Below are 13,614 nucleotides of genomic sequence, written 5' to 3' on the forward strand. Positions count from 1 at the left end.
GTGTGTGTTTGTGTGTGTGTGTGTGTGTGTCAAACAAAAAGATCAGTGGTTGGTTTACTAACAGATTTGCATGCAATGTACCACAAGAAAAACGTGTTTTGTGGATGCAAACATTATATTTAGCAATGCATTTGAATCAGTGGTTGTTTTTTTAGGATGCATTTCCATAAGACGTTTAATATCTCAATCGTTTCTATTTCAGAATAAATGGGGAGCAAAGAGACTTGGATGTTTCTTCTCAGAAAACCCCGGTAATCTCATATGTTTCTCCTCTAGAGCTTGGAAAGAGATCTCAACAATGTTCTCAGATTTCCCAAAATCAAAAAGTCTTCAAAGCTCAAAATGAACCCAAACACGTCTCATCAAATTTGGCAGAAACACAATTATTTGAGCTATTTTATCAGCATAGACTTTATAGCTCTGCATGTCAACAACTGACTTGATTCAACTGATTTGTGTCTATTTTTACTGTATATCCTCTCAGAAAGTTCAGGAGAAAAATCACCAAATCTGCTTATAAGAAGCTGATAACAGGTTTAAAAATATGCATATTTGCATAATACTAAAACAGTGCATTTTAAAATAAGTGAACTTCAAAAAAGGCTAAATAATTTTAAAATAAATAATGTTATGCCTAATTCAATGCTGTACACATCTGTAATGTCTTTAAATTGCCTTTATTTGACAGCTTTTAGATAGACAGTTGCGATTAACTGGATTTAATTTTTACATTTTTTTTTTAAATAATGTTCTTTTTTATTTCAAAGCCACTTCTTTGTTTAATTCAATGTTGCAGTGATTAACAATTGTTTTTTTTTTTGTTTTTTTGCATGCGGGTATATGCATGCCATTTCTGTCCAGGTTCAGAAAAAGACCTTGTGTATCTGCGTAATGAGAAAACAACACTCCCCCTTGTGGTGAAAAGCAAACACCTCACTGCAACCGCCCAGGATTACACATATGATTTCACTGGATTATATGGAGTACATTTAATAAGCATTTTCTGAGAAGCTAATACTTTAAAGCTTAGAATTAATACTCAGCATTCTTAGAAGAAAAACGTTGTTGTGGCAACACAAGAAATATACTATTGTACATGCATGCAAACTGCTTTTGGGTGGTACTTTGTGTGTGTTTGTGGTATGGCAGTGTCTGTCAGTGGTTAATAGAAGCTGGCATGCCTACAACTCCTGATAACCAACAATTCAAACAGTTAACAGGAGTTTTTAGATTTATGACTTAGTTTAATTTCAGAGACTAGCGGTAATGCAGAAATGCAAGCAATGCAGAGAATGTCTAGTCATGCAGAGTTTTCTTTGAGGTTGCCATCTTAAATAAAATGACTTTAAAAATTCAGCCTGAAAATACCTTAAATAATGGATCAACAATATGCTCAATTAAATTTAAAAATTAAAATAAAAAAATAATAAAAATGTAAACATGCAATCAAATTAATTGCAATCCTCTACATAAAATCCCTCAAATAAAGGCAATTCAAAGACATTATAGCATTGAATTAGAAAAAAAGCGGCTTGAATTAAATGTAAAAAATAAAAAAATGTATTTAAAAAAATAAAAAATGTAATCAAATTAATTGAAATTGTCTATATAAAAGCCCACAAATGAAGGAAATTAAAAGACATTGCAGATGTGTACAGCACTGAATTAGACAAAAATAAAGTCAGCTTTAAAATTAAAATAAAATGAAAACCAAAAAAAAAGTTAAAATGCAATCAAATTAATTGCAATTATCTAAATAAAAGCTCTCGAATAAAAATATTTCAAAGACATTGCAAATTAGACATGGCTTTCAAATTGAATCAAAATTTAAATAAAAAAATTAATTAATTCAAAAAAATAAAATTAAAAAATGCTATCAAATTAATTGCAATTTTCCATATAAAAGGCCTCAAATAAAGGCAATTGAAAGACATTATGGATGTGAACAGCATTAAATTAGACAAAGATGGCTGTCAAATTAAATCAAAATTAAACCAAAAAAAAAAAGTAAAAAAAAAAAAATCAAATTAATTGCAATTGTGCAACTAAAAGGCTTCAAATAAATGCAATTGAAAGACATTACAGAGGTGAGCAGCACTAAATTATACAAAACAAGTGGCTTTAAAATAAAAAAAATATTTTAAATCAAATGAATTGCAATTTGTCTATATGCTATATTATATGTGTACCATCCAGCTTATGTTAAATGAGGAGAAACATCTGATTTCAAAGGAAAATTGAAACAATTGAAACAACTGAGATGTTAAGAGATCATCTGTGATTTTTCTTCCCCACGGGACAAAAAGTGAGGCCTTCAGTAGGGATTTTTTAACAAATGTAAACGTGGCGGCCCACAGATGGACGCACACACACTTATGAAGTAATGATTCTTCAGTACTTCCTGTTAATGGCACTAGTATGTCACTCATCTGTTCAGATGGTTCATTTTTGTTGACAGAGAAACCCAACAAACCACAGAAATGCTTTGTTCCTTGACATCCCTTCTTTTACAGTTTTAAGAGCGCACTTCAAAACAAGCTCACTGTTACACCAGATGGGCGCTTGACGGATATATATATATATATAATTCATCAAAATATTACAAATATTGTATCATAAAAAGAACCGGAGTAGGTTCTAAACTCTTGTTGCGAGATCAAATTCGCTTAAGCAACATAAACAGTTATTAAAAACACACGGTTTACTAGAGGTTAGTGCAAATGCACTCATACATTGGCTGTGTTCCAAAACATTGTGTTATTTAAAGTATGCTCTGATTCGTTCCGTTTTCCCAGTGTTGCGTTTTTGTGCTTATTAGAATATGCATCATAATGCTTGCAGTATACCAATACCAAACATAGGTTGTAAATAATTCGTTATCAGACCTGAAATTTGAAATAGGTCACCCAAAACTGATAATTTTCTGAAAGTTGCCATCCAAGATGTAGATGAGTTTGTTTCTTCATCAGATTTGGAGAAATGTAGCATTGCATCACTTCTTTTACAGTTTTAAGAGCGCACTTCAAAACAAGCTCACTGTTACACCAGATGGGCGCTTGACGGATTGAGCCTCAATATAAAGTTGCTCAGGGGGTGATTGTTGCGGCATGGCGGTGCTTGAAGCGTCCGCATAAAACGATGGTCTTGTTTGTCACCATGGCCGTAATTTTTGGATTTAGCTTCATTAAAATCTTTAAAGCACTACCAATCTGTTGCTTTTATGGAGTCCAATTGTCAGGACGGCATGTGTCACTGGGTTTTCACGCCACATGAAAAACGCGTCACACATGTTGGTGTGCGTGCAGACGGGTTTGCGCTTTATTCGAGGCAAATGTGTTTCCAAGAGCACTTCAAAAAAGACAAAAGGATGATGTCATATAAAGACAAACAGGTCGAATGCACACAGATTGCTTCTCCGTGAGGTATAAAAACAATGGCTATATAAATATATATATATATATATATATATATAATTCATCAAAATATTACAAATATTGTATCATAAAAAGAACCGGAGTAGGTTCTAAACTCTTGTTGCGAGATCAAATTCGCTTAAGCAACATAAACAGTTATTAAAAACACACGGTTTACTAGAGGTTAGTGCAAATGCACTCATACATTGGCTGTGTTCCAAAACATTGTGTTATTTAAAGTATGCTCTGATTCGTTCCGTTTTCCCAGTGTTGCGTTTTTGTGCTTATTAGAATATGCATCATAATGCTTGCAGTATACCAATACCAAACATAGGTTGTAAATAATTCGTTATCAGACCTGAAATTTGAAATAGGTCACCCAAAACTGATAATTTTCTGAAAGTTGCCATCCAAGATGTAGATGAGTTTGTTTCTTCATCAGATTTGGAGAAATGTAGCATTGCATCACTTGCTCACCAGTGGATGTGAATGGGTGCCGTCAGAATGAGAGACCAAACAGCTGATAAAAACATCACAATAATCCACAAGAAATCCACACCAATCCAGTCCATCAATTAATGTCTTGAGAAGTGAAAAACTGTGCGTTTAAATCCATAATTGATATTTTAACTTTAAACCATTGCTTCCAACTAAAATACGAGTCCATAATATTATGTGATATAATATTTTGTGTAAAAGTCGTCTGGTCTGAATCAGGAGAGAAATATGCACTGATTAAGCACCGTTTACAAGCCAAAACAGTATCAAATAAATATGTGGGTGGATTTTAATGTGAGAACACAACAGGAGATGGACTTTTTCACTGCAAGGAGCATTATTATGGATTATGGACTCGTATTTTAGCCAGAAGCTGCGGTTTAAAGTTTAAAACCATGAACAAAACCATGTCTCGTCATGAACAAACACGAAAATTGCAGTGCAGTTAGAGCTTCAACGCATTTAAAAAAAATAACAGCATGCACGATTTGAGGAACCATTCATAACACAAACAGAGCAGGACCAATTATGCACTAAAGTTACTTAATGTTAGAGTAATAAACGACAAGGTGAATAAAAACTGTCCTGAATACCAAACCGTGCGAGTCAGTGAAATGATCAACCTCTATTTACTGTAAACGCTAATAGCTGAGTTTACACAAATGTCCTGTGGAAAACCACACTTTGACTCGTTTCATTTGTCTGAGTTAATTTATGCGCTTCACAGGCAGATGACACAACCCAACTGAGCAAACCAGAGGAGTAAAGATGGTGATTTACCCCAGACTTGGTCAGGGTTTGGCTGGTTAATATGTTCCAGTTAGCCTCAGCATGTACATGCGGTTGTTTTGCAATTACACAGATGCTTCACCAGTGACCCAACAACTGCCATTAGGATGAATGGGAATGCTAATGGATACTTTCTCCAGAACTACTTGAGTTAAATGTACTGAATATCCTATAATGGGGTTTTCCATCATAATTCAACGCAGGCCTGAGAATACTACAAAGTGCCGTTCAAAAGTTTGGGATCAGTAAGATTTTTAATGTTTTTTAAAGAAGTTCCTATGCTCATCAAGGCTGTATCTATTTGATCAAAAATACAGAAAAAATTATAATTTTGTGAAATATTACTGCAATTTAAAAGAACAGTTTTCTATTGTAATATATTTTAAAATATAATTTGTTCCTGTGAAGCAAAGCTGAATTTTCAGCATCATTACTTCAGTCTTAAGTGTCACATGATCCTTCAGAAATCATTCTAATATGCTGATTTATTATAATCAATGTTGGAAACAGTTGTGCTGCTTCATATTTTTTGGGACCTGTGATACTTTTTTAAGGATTTTTTGATAAATAAAAAGTTAAAAAGAATAGTGTTTATTCAAAATATAAATTACAATATACACTAGTATTCAAAAGTTTGTGGTCAGTAATTGTTTTAAGAAATTAATACTTTTATTTAGCAAGGATGTGTTAAATGGTTAAAAAGTCATAGTAAAGACTTACATTGTTAGAAAAGATTTCTATTTTGAATAAATGCTGTTCTTTTAAAGGGGTCATATGATGCGATTTCAATTTTTCCTTTCTCTTTGGAGGGTTACAAGCTCTTGGTGCATAAAGAAGATCTGTAAAGTTGCAAAGACTAAAGTCTCAAATCCAAAGAGATATTCTTTATAAAAGTTAAGATTCAGCCACGCCTACCTAAAACACCTCGTTCTAGCACGCCCCCACATATCTACGTCGCTATGTGGGAAGATTTGCATAACGCCGCCCAAATGTTCACGCAAAGAAAGATATTCGGCCAATCACAACGCACTGGATAGCTGGCCAATCAGAGCACACCTCGCTTTTTCAGAACGATGAGCTTTGTAAAAATCGACGCGTTTCAGAAAGCCGGGGCATAGAGGAGAAACAATAATGTACAGTATGTGGTTTCAGCGCTGCGTCAGAAATAAATTATATTTTAAAGTATATTAAAATAGTAAACCAATATTAGAAATAGTAATAATATTTCACAATATTACTGTTTTTTTTCTATATTTTTGCTCAAATAAATACAGACTTGATGAGCATAAGAGACTCAATAAAAAAATTAAAAAACATTAAAAAATCTTACTGATCCAAAACTTATGACAGTGTATATGCCAGTAACTAGACTCGCCGGTTTTTTGACCACTAGATGGCCATCTAGTCGTAATTCTCGTCCTCCTTATGAGCTTGTCATGCCCACTAGGGGTGGGAATCTTTAGGCACTTCACGATCCGATTCCAAAACGATTCTTGATCTACATTTTTTCCTAATTAATTCTTCTGCTGTGCAAATACATTTTTCAACTTTACATTTTAACCAAAATAGCCGTTTATATGCTTTTTGTTTATAGTTGGAATCTCTGTATGTCAGTACTGCCATCTTAAAAATAGGGGTGTGAATCTTCACTGGTTTCACGATTCAATTCAATTACGATTATCATTATCAACTCAATATCATGATACATCCCATTCGCAGTTTTCAATATTACTGCACATGGCTATATTTTCATATAAATTTTATATCAAATTTAATTTGTGCAAAATGTACTTTATTTTTTTTATTATATAAGCCGACTACTTTTTAAAACAATTACTTATTTAAAATAAGTGTTCTTTAAGTATCCGAAAGTTTACAGACAATAGGCTAGTTATGGGGTTTTCTTTTTTCCTCAGCATTATTGCCATTTGATTATGAGATCATAGACAGTGGCAGCTTTAACAGGCTGCATTTACACTAATGCACAGATCTATTTCGATATATCAGATGTTCTGTCCTGCCCTGAAAACATAACTGACATATATTTACATCAATTTCATATAAAAGTATAAGCAAGTGCATTTAACCGCAGCCGTGATCGAGCTTCAGGACAACAAGCACAAAGCGCACGTGAAAGTCTGTCAGTTCGTGAGTTTCGTGCATCTAATAGTACTGCATTCCAAACGGCATAAATGAATGCATATCTAATCTGAAATATTCAGAATCGTTGAAGAGAGAATCGCGATGCATCGGAGAATCGATTTTTTTCTCCCACCAATAATGCCCACCTGAAAGATCCCAACAGAATATGTTTCCTTGCATTTCACTCATTCTCTACTGGAGGACGGAGAAGCAAATTTACTTTTTTCTGTCTTGGCAAAGGAATGTCTTTCTGTCTCTTCAAATACTATTAAGTACTCTTGACCACTGGCTAAATAAAATCAGCCAGTGGGCAAGGTTGTGTTTGTGTAGGTGCTGGTTCAGCTGGAAGCCCCTTTCCCGGCCAGGGAAATAGATTTATCCGGCTTGCCAAACCCAAGAGAGGCGTCTAGGTTTGCCACATCTGCATTCACACACAGTCTCTGGTTATCCGCGGCTCGAGCCCCCACAGGCCTCCAACAACAGGACACACACTGCGTACTGACGGAGGTACTGCGAACAACTGCACCAAAAACTGATTCATTTGGTTAAATCGTCACATATTAATACTGGTATTTGCTAAGACAAGCATCACTATTGATAATTTTCATATTGAGGACTAGAGATCTGAATGAAACCCACTTACTTTTAGTCATCATCTAGCACAGGGGTCACTAAACTTAGTCCTGGAGGGCCGGTGTCCTGCAGAGTTTAGCTCCATCTTGCCTCAACACACCTGCCTGGAAATTTCAAGTATACCTAGTAAGACCTTGATTAGCTGGTTCAGGTGTGTTTGATTAGGGTTGGAGCTAAACTTTGCAGGACACCGGCCCTCCAGGACAATTCCCAATTCAGGCAATTTCCAATCAACTATTTAGAACACCCTAGAACAGTGGTTCTTAAACCTGTCCTGGAGGAACCCTAGCCCTACACATTTGTATGTCTCCCTACAACCATGTCACCCCAGCAACCATAGAAATTCCCTAGCAACCATATAGTAATGCCCTAGCAACCACCTAGAACGCCCTAGCAACCATTTATCAACACCCTAGTAACCACATAAAATGCCCTAGCAATATTCCCTATAAACTACCTAGAACACCCCAGCAACCATCTAGCAAGACCTCAGAAACCACCTACAACGCCCTAGAAACCATCTAGCAACACCATAGCAACTACCTTGAACACCCTAGCAACTATGTAGAAATTCTCTAGCAACTACCTGTAACACTTTGGCAATCACCTTGCAGTTTCCTAGCAACTGCCCATAACAACCTAACAACCATCTTCTAATACCCTTGCAACCATCTAGAACAGCGGTAGGGAACCTGTGGCTCGCCAGATCTCTCAACCTTTACCAACAAATGATCTATTACAAAAATTAGACATCTCTAGAGACCAGCAATTCCTTTGTAGTAGAGCCTACATAAGCTGATAAAAGCTTTAAAATAATAATAATTTTTTGTACCGGCCAAAGTGCGTGTTCAGTGCTCGTTCAGTGCTGTTTTTATTTATTTTTACTTTGGCTCTTTTGGAAAAATGCATTAACCAAAAATAACAAAATTGCCTCTTTGGTCAAAAAAGGTTCCCGACCCCTGATCAAGAATATTCCGAGCAACCACCTAGAATGCCCTAGCAACTATCTTGCAACACCCTAGTAACTACATAGAATGCCCTACAATATTCCCTAGCAACCATCCAGCAATTCCCTATCAACTACCCATAACACCCTCACAACATTTAATGATTCCCTAGCATCTGCCTAGAACACCCTACCAACCATGTACCAATTCCCTAGCAGCCACATAGAATGCCCTAGCAATGATCTAGTAATTCCCTAGCAACTACTTACGATTAGGGTTGGGTATCGATTGGGTTTTTTACGATACCGGTGCCAAATCGATACTTTTAAAACGGTACCAGTGCCTAAATGGTGCCTGAACTGATACTTAAAAAAAAAAGAGCCACAAAAAAACAATGGATAACATTAATATGTTTTATATTAAATATTAAATTTTCAAATGAAAATAGCAACACGATCGTTTTATAAAGTATGCGTTCATATGTGTTAAGGGCTAGATTTTCGCTAAAGGAAACAGCTGTGGTGTGATGAGGGGTGAACGCAGTGAAAACTTTACAGTAACGTTAGATGGGAAACCGATTGCTCCCTCGTGACCTTTTGTAAACTGTATTTATGACAAAGAACTGCACAGATACAGATATTATAACAATCTATCGATAAACACACACCTTGTGTCCTCTGTTTCTGTTTGAGTCCGCTCGCGCTGCGCCACCGCGGTCTGCGGACTGAAGAGCGCGCTGAAAGACGAGGAGGAGACGAAGTCTGCCGCCGTTTTCATATGAAATTTAAAGGGGACTGACTCTGAGGCGATCACGAATTTGTGTACAGTTTATGGAGCTAATCGCTATAGCCCCATATTGGCACCAGGTTTCGGTACCCAACCCTACTTACGATACCCCAGCAACCATCTAGCACGACCTTAGAAGCCACCTAGAACACCCTAGAAACCATGAAGCAATTCCCAGGCAACTACATAGAACACCCTAGCAACTAGAATTTCTTTAGCAGCTACCTTTAACACTATCAATCAGCAAGCAGTTTCCGAGCAACTACCTATAACATATAGAAAGCCCCTAGCAACTACCTATCAACCATCTAGCAATTCCACAGTAATCACCTAGAACACTCTAGCAACCATCTAGCAATTCCCTAGAAATCAAATAGAATACCCTAGAAATTATCTAGTAATTGCCTAGCAACTACCAATAACACCATAGCAACAATCTAGCAATTCCATAGCAAGTATGCCCTAGCAACAATGTAGCAATGGCCTAACACATAAACGCCCTAGCAACCACCTAGACATTTCCTAGCAACTACCTAGAACACCCTTCTATCACTTTACTAGCAACTACCCATAACCCCTTAGCAACCATCTAGGAAGTCCTTAGAAACCACCTAAAACAACTTGTCAGCCATAGCAATGCCCTTGAAACCATATAGAACACCCCAGCATCCATCTAGGGTTGCTAGGGTATTGCTAGATGGTTGCTATGGTGTTCTATGTAGTTGCTAGGCTAGGTTCAGCTAGGGTGTTCTAGGTAGTTGCTAGGGTATGGCCATATGGTTGCTAGGGCGTTCTAGGTGGTTGCTATGGAATTGCTAGATGCTAGTTTGTTATATGAGGTTGCTAGGGTATTGCTAGATGGTTGCTAAGGTGTACTTGGTGGTTTTTAAGGACTTGCCAAGTGGTTGCTAGGTTATTGCTAGATGGTTGCTAAGGTGTTTTAGGTGGTTGCTAGATAGTTGTTAGGGTGTTCTAAGTGGTTGCTAGGAAATTGCTAGATGGATGCTAGCGTGTTATATGAGGTTGCTAGGGTATTGCTAGATGGTTGCTAGGTTATTGCTAGATAGTTGCTAGGAAATTGCTAGATGGTTGCTAGGGCGTTCTAGGTAGTTGCTAGGCTTGGTTCAGCCACGGTGTTCTAGGTGAATTCTAGGCAATTCCCTAGCAACCACTTTAGAATGCCCTAGCAATCACCCAGAGCACCTTAGCAATCAATTTTTTTTTCAGAAAATATGGAAATCTGCTTGAGACCGCTAGTTGTACAGACAGCAGCGCTTATGTTTGCCTGTTTTGCCGTAGAGTCGCCTTTGACAATGAACGCTACTGTAATGGAAACCGTTCGACCTCAAATTGGACCATCCAGACAACCTTTACCAGAGCTGCCGATTTAGATGACATAAAAACAGCAACCTGGACCGACATAAATCTCCAACACTCCGCCATTCAGGCACAGATTGGAATGGATAATGAATGCCAAGTCATGAGCGTTTTCGATCCCGGACTCGTGGGGCAGGAGCGTATGCAGATACACTGGGCCGAACCCACCGTCTGGCTTCTGTTCTCAGCGTGATTACTGAGAGTCTGAATGCTGGGACATGTCTGGAGTGGAAAGCAGGGCTTTTTTGAGGTTGTGCTGCTGGATGCCAAAATCTGAATGCCAAATTTTGAGAGCTTGGATAAGAATCCGAGAGAAGTCAATAAGAAGTTATGTTCCCCTCATGTAAAAACCTTCAGAAGCTAATTTTCTGTTTGCAGATGGGGTTCACTTTGCATCAAGAACTGACTCCAAAAGCCTGAACTGCCTCATTTCTTTTTTTTTTAAGTTATATTTATGGGCTTTTTAAATGCCTTTAATGCGATAGGACAGTACAGAGGTGACAGGAAAGCATTGGGAGGAGAGAGGGGAACTATATGTCTGCGCACTAACCACAAGGCAATCAGCGTAGACTAAACTGCCTCATTTCTGATCAGGGACTACAATAGCTGTTTCCATCCACAGATTTTCACATCAGCACAAAAGAATAATAATAAAGACAAACAAAAGTCCATCTCTCCCAATGTAATTAAAAAAGGTGACCTCTGCTCTGTAAACATCCATGTCAGTAGTTCCCTTCTGAAAATAACAAATGGAAAAAGATCACAAAAGTATTTAGTGTTTTCAGGTTGTACATTCTTTGCATTTCTTTTGGACCTGAGGTAGAGAACTTGGAAAAATGGTGAAAAAAAAATCTTGTTGGTTTTTGACTTATGAATAATATGATAACAAATAACAATGTTATAAATATAAGACTAATATTACTTTTATTTATCCCACAGTGGAAACTGTTACTAATGACAGGAATAAATTGAACTATTATTGTAATCAACTGTCATCCATACGTATTCATTTTAATAATCTTTATAATAATTCATATGATTTGAGGCCTGAGAAAATCATGTCTATTATTTTGGTTTGTGAGATCGGAGATGGTGCTGCGCACACATAGTCCTACAAACATTCAGGAGGACACAAACTTGTTGTAAACGCTGCCCCTCATCTTTTATTAATAAAATAGCTTAGATACTGAATCGCTACATTATATTCATCCGCAACGAGGGGGTAAAATCACTGTTAAAGTAACTAAACCCACAGCTTCATTGCATGTAGTGAGCCACGCAGATGCATGTAGGCCAATTCACACACGCAACTGTCACCTCTCTCTCTCTAGATCGATCGATCGAATAATTAATTAAAGTTGCTAAATGTTATCATTAATTAATTCAAGTAAATGTGATCTTACCGCACTATTTCATCTCTGTCTGATATGAAGTGGGCAGAATGCTAGAACTAACGAGCCGTATATTTGCGTCGGGTGGTTCTTGCCTACATGTGCTTAAAAATCGCTCAATGCACAGCTAGCCGTGCATTATCCCTTATGCATTCATTCTTTAGCAGCAGTTTTTTACGGCAACATTTCAATGACACCTGGTCATTCTTGGTGTACCCAAAATGGTCCCACACTACAGACTTCAGTCATTTCTCTGGTGGAAATAAAGCTTTAAGAGCTTTAAATAAAACTGTTTGGTCCCTCTGTCATAGTTATTCTAGTGTGTGTAGTAGCCTCCATGCCTCTGATAAGCAAGGCATTTTAAGCTGGTGCACCGCTAGTGTAACTTTGTTTTCATTCTGCGCAAATTGCAATAGTTCTGTTCCATGCAACAAAAAACATCCGTGTAGCGGAGCCTTTACGATTAATTAACCATGACATTTTAAAGCGCGGTTAATCGTGAAACCAGTTAATCGCTGCATCCCTACCCACAACTGAGTTGGATACATTTTTATCCGATATGAAAACATGCACATAAATATTGATTTAAACACATTTAAACAGCAGACCGATCTCTCCTAGCAACTATCTAACAATGCCATTATGGGATATCGCATAAAAAAATACTAAATGGAAATGCCAAGATGCGCATAAATTCTAAAAATGCACATTAAAAAAAACATTTGCCCTCAACTGAGTCTGATACATTTTTTATCTCATAAAACATGCACATAAACTACGATGGAAACACTTTTACAGAATAAATTCCTCAATGCACTTCAAAAAAGTAATGCGATTGGATGGCATAACTGGACTAACAATGGACTTATGTTGTTGCACAGCATCTGAAATGTTTTGGTCATTTTGAAATGCCTGAGCCAAAGTCAAAAGTGGTTCAGTGTAAGTCGTCAAAGTGGTTCAGTGTAATTTCCAGTAACCCCTAGCAACCATCTAACAATGCCATTTTTGGGATATAGCATAAAAAAGCTAAATTGAAACACCAAGATGCGCATAAATTCAAAAAAACTTGCATTAAAAACTTATGTGCTCAACTGAGTCGGATAAATTTTTTATCCAATAAAACATGCACATAAACTACGATGGAAATACATTTACCGATTAAATTCCTCAGTGCGCATCAAAAAAGTTGTGATATTGCGCAATGAGATGGCATAACTGGACTAACCCGTGGACTGATCTCATTGCCTGAGCCAAAGTGGTTCTGTAAAATTACTGTAAATTTATTCTCTCGTTGCTGGAAAATATAATGTAGCGATTCAGTATTTAAAATATGTTATTAATAAAAGTCACAGGGCAGCGTTGACAAGTTTCTTTGCTTCTGGATGTGTGAGCTGTGCGATCTCCGATATATGTGTGAGTGAGTGTGTGTGAGTGAGAGTGTGTGTGTGTGTGTGTGTGTGTGTGTGTGTCAGTAAACTGCGCATTAATATAGAACAGAAAGGTTCTAATGCACACCAGCATGGGTGTGTGTGTTGTAGGAGCTAGACGACGTATGATTACGTGTAACAGTATAGTAATGGTGTCCCATTTCTTATGGGAATATTTTCACCCAACACACTCTGTTTCAAAGGACAAGGG

This window comes from Sinocyclocheilus anshuiensis, unplaced genomic scaffold (assembly GCF_001515605.1).
Source record: "Sinocyclocheilus anshuiensis isolate Anshui unplaced genomic scaffold, SAMN03320099.WGS_v1.1 scaffold1858, whole genome shotgun sequence".
Lineage (NCBI taxonomy): Eukaryota > Metazoa > Chordata > Actinopteri > Cypriniformes > Cyprinidae > Sinocyclocheilus > Sinocyclocheilus anshuiensis.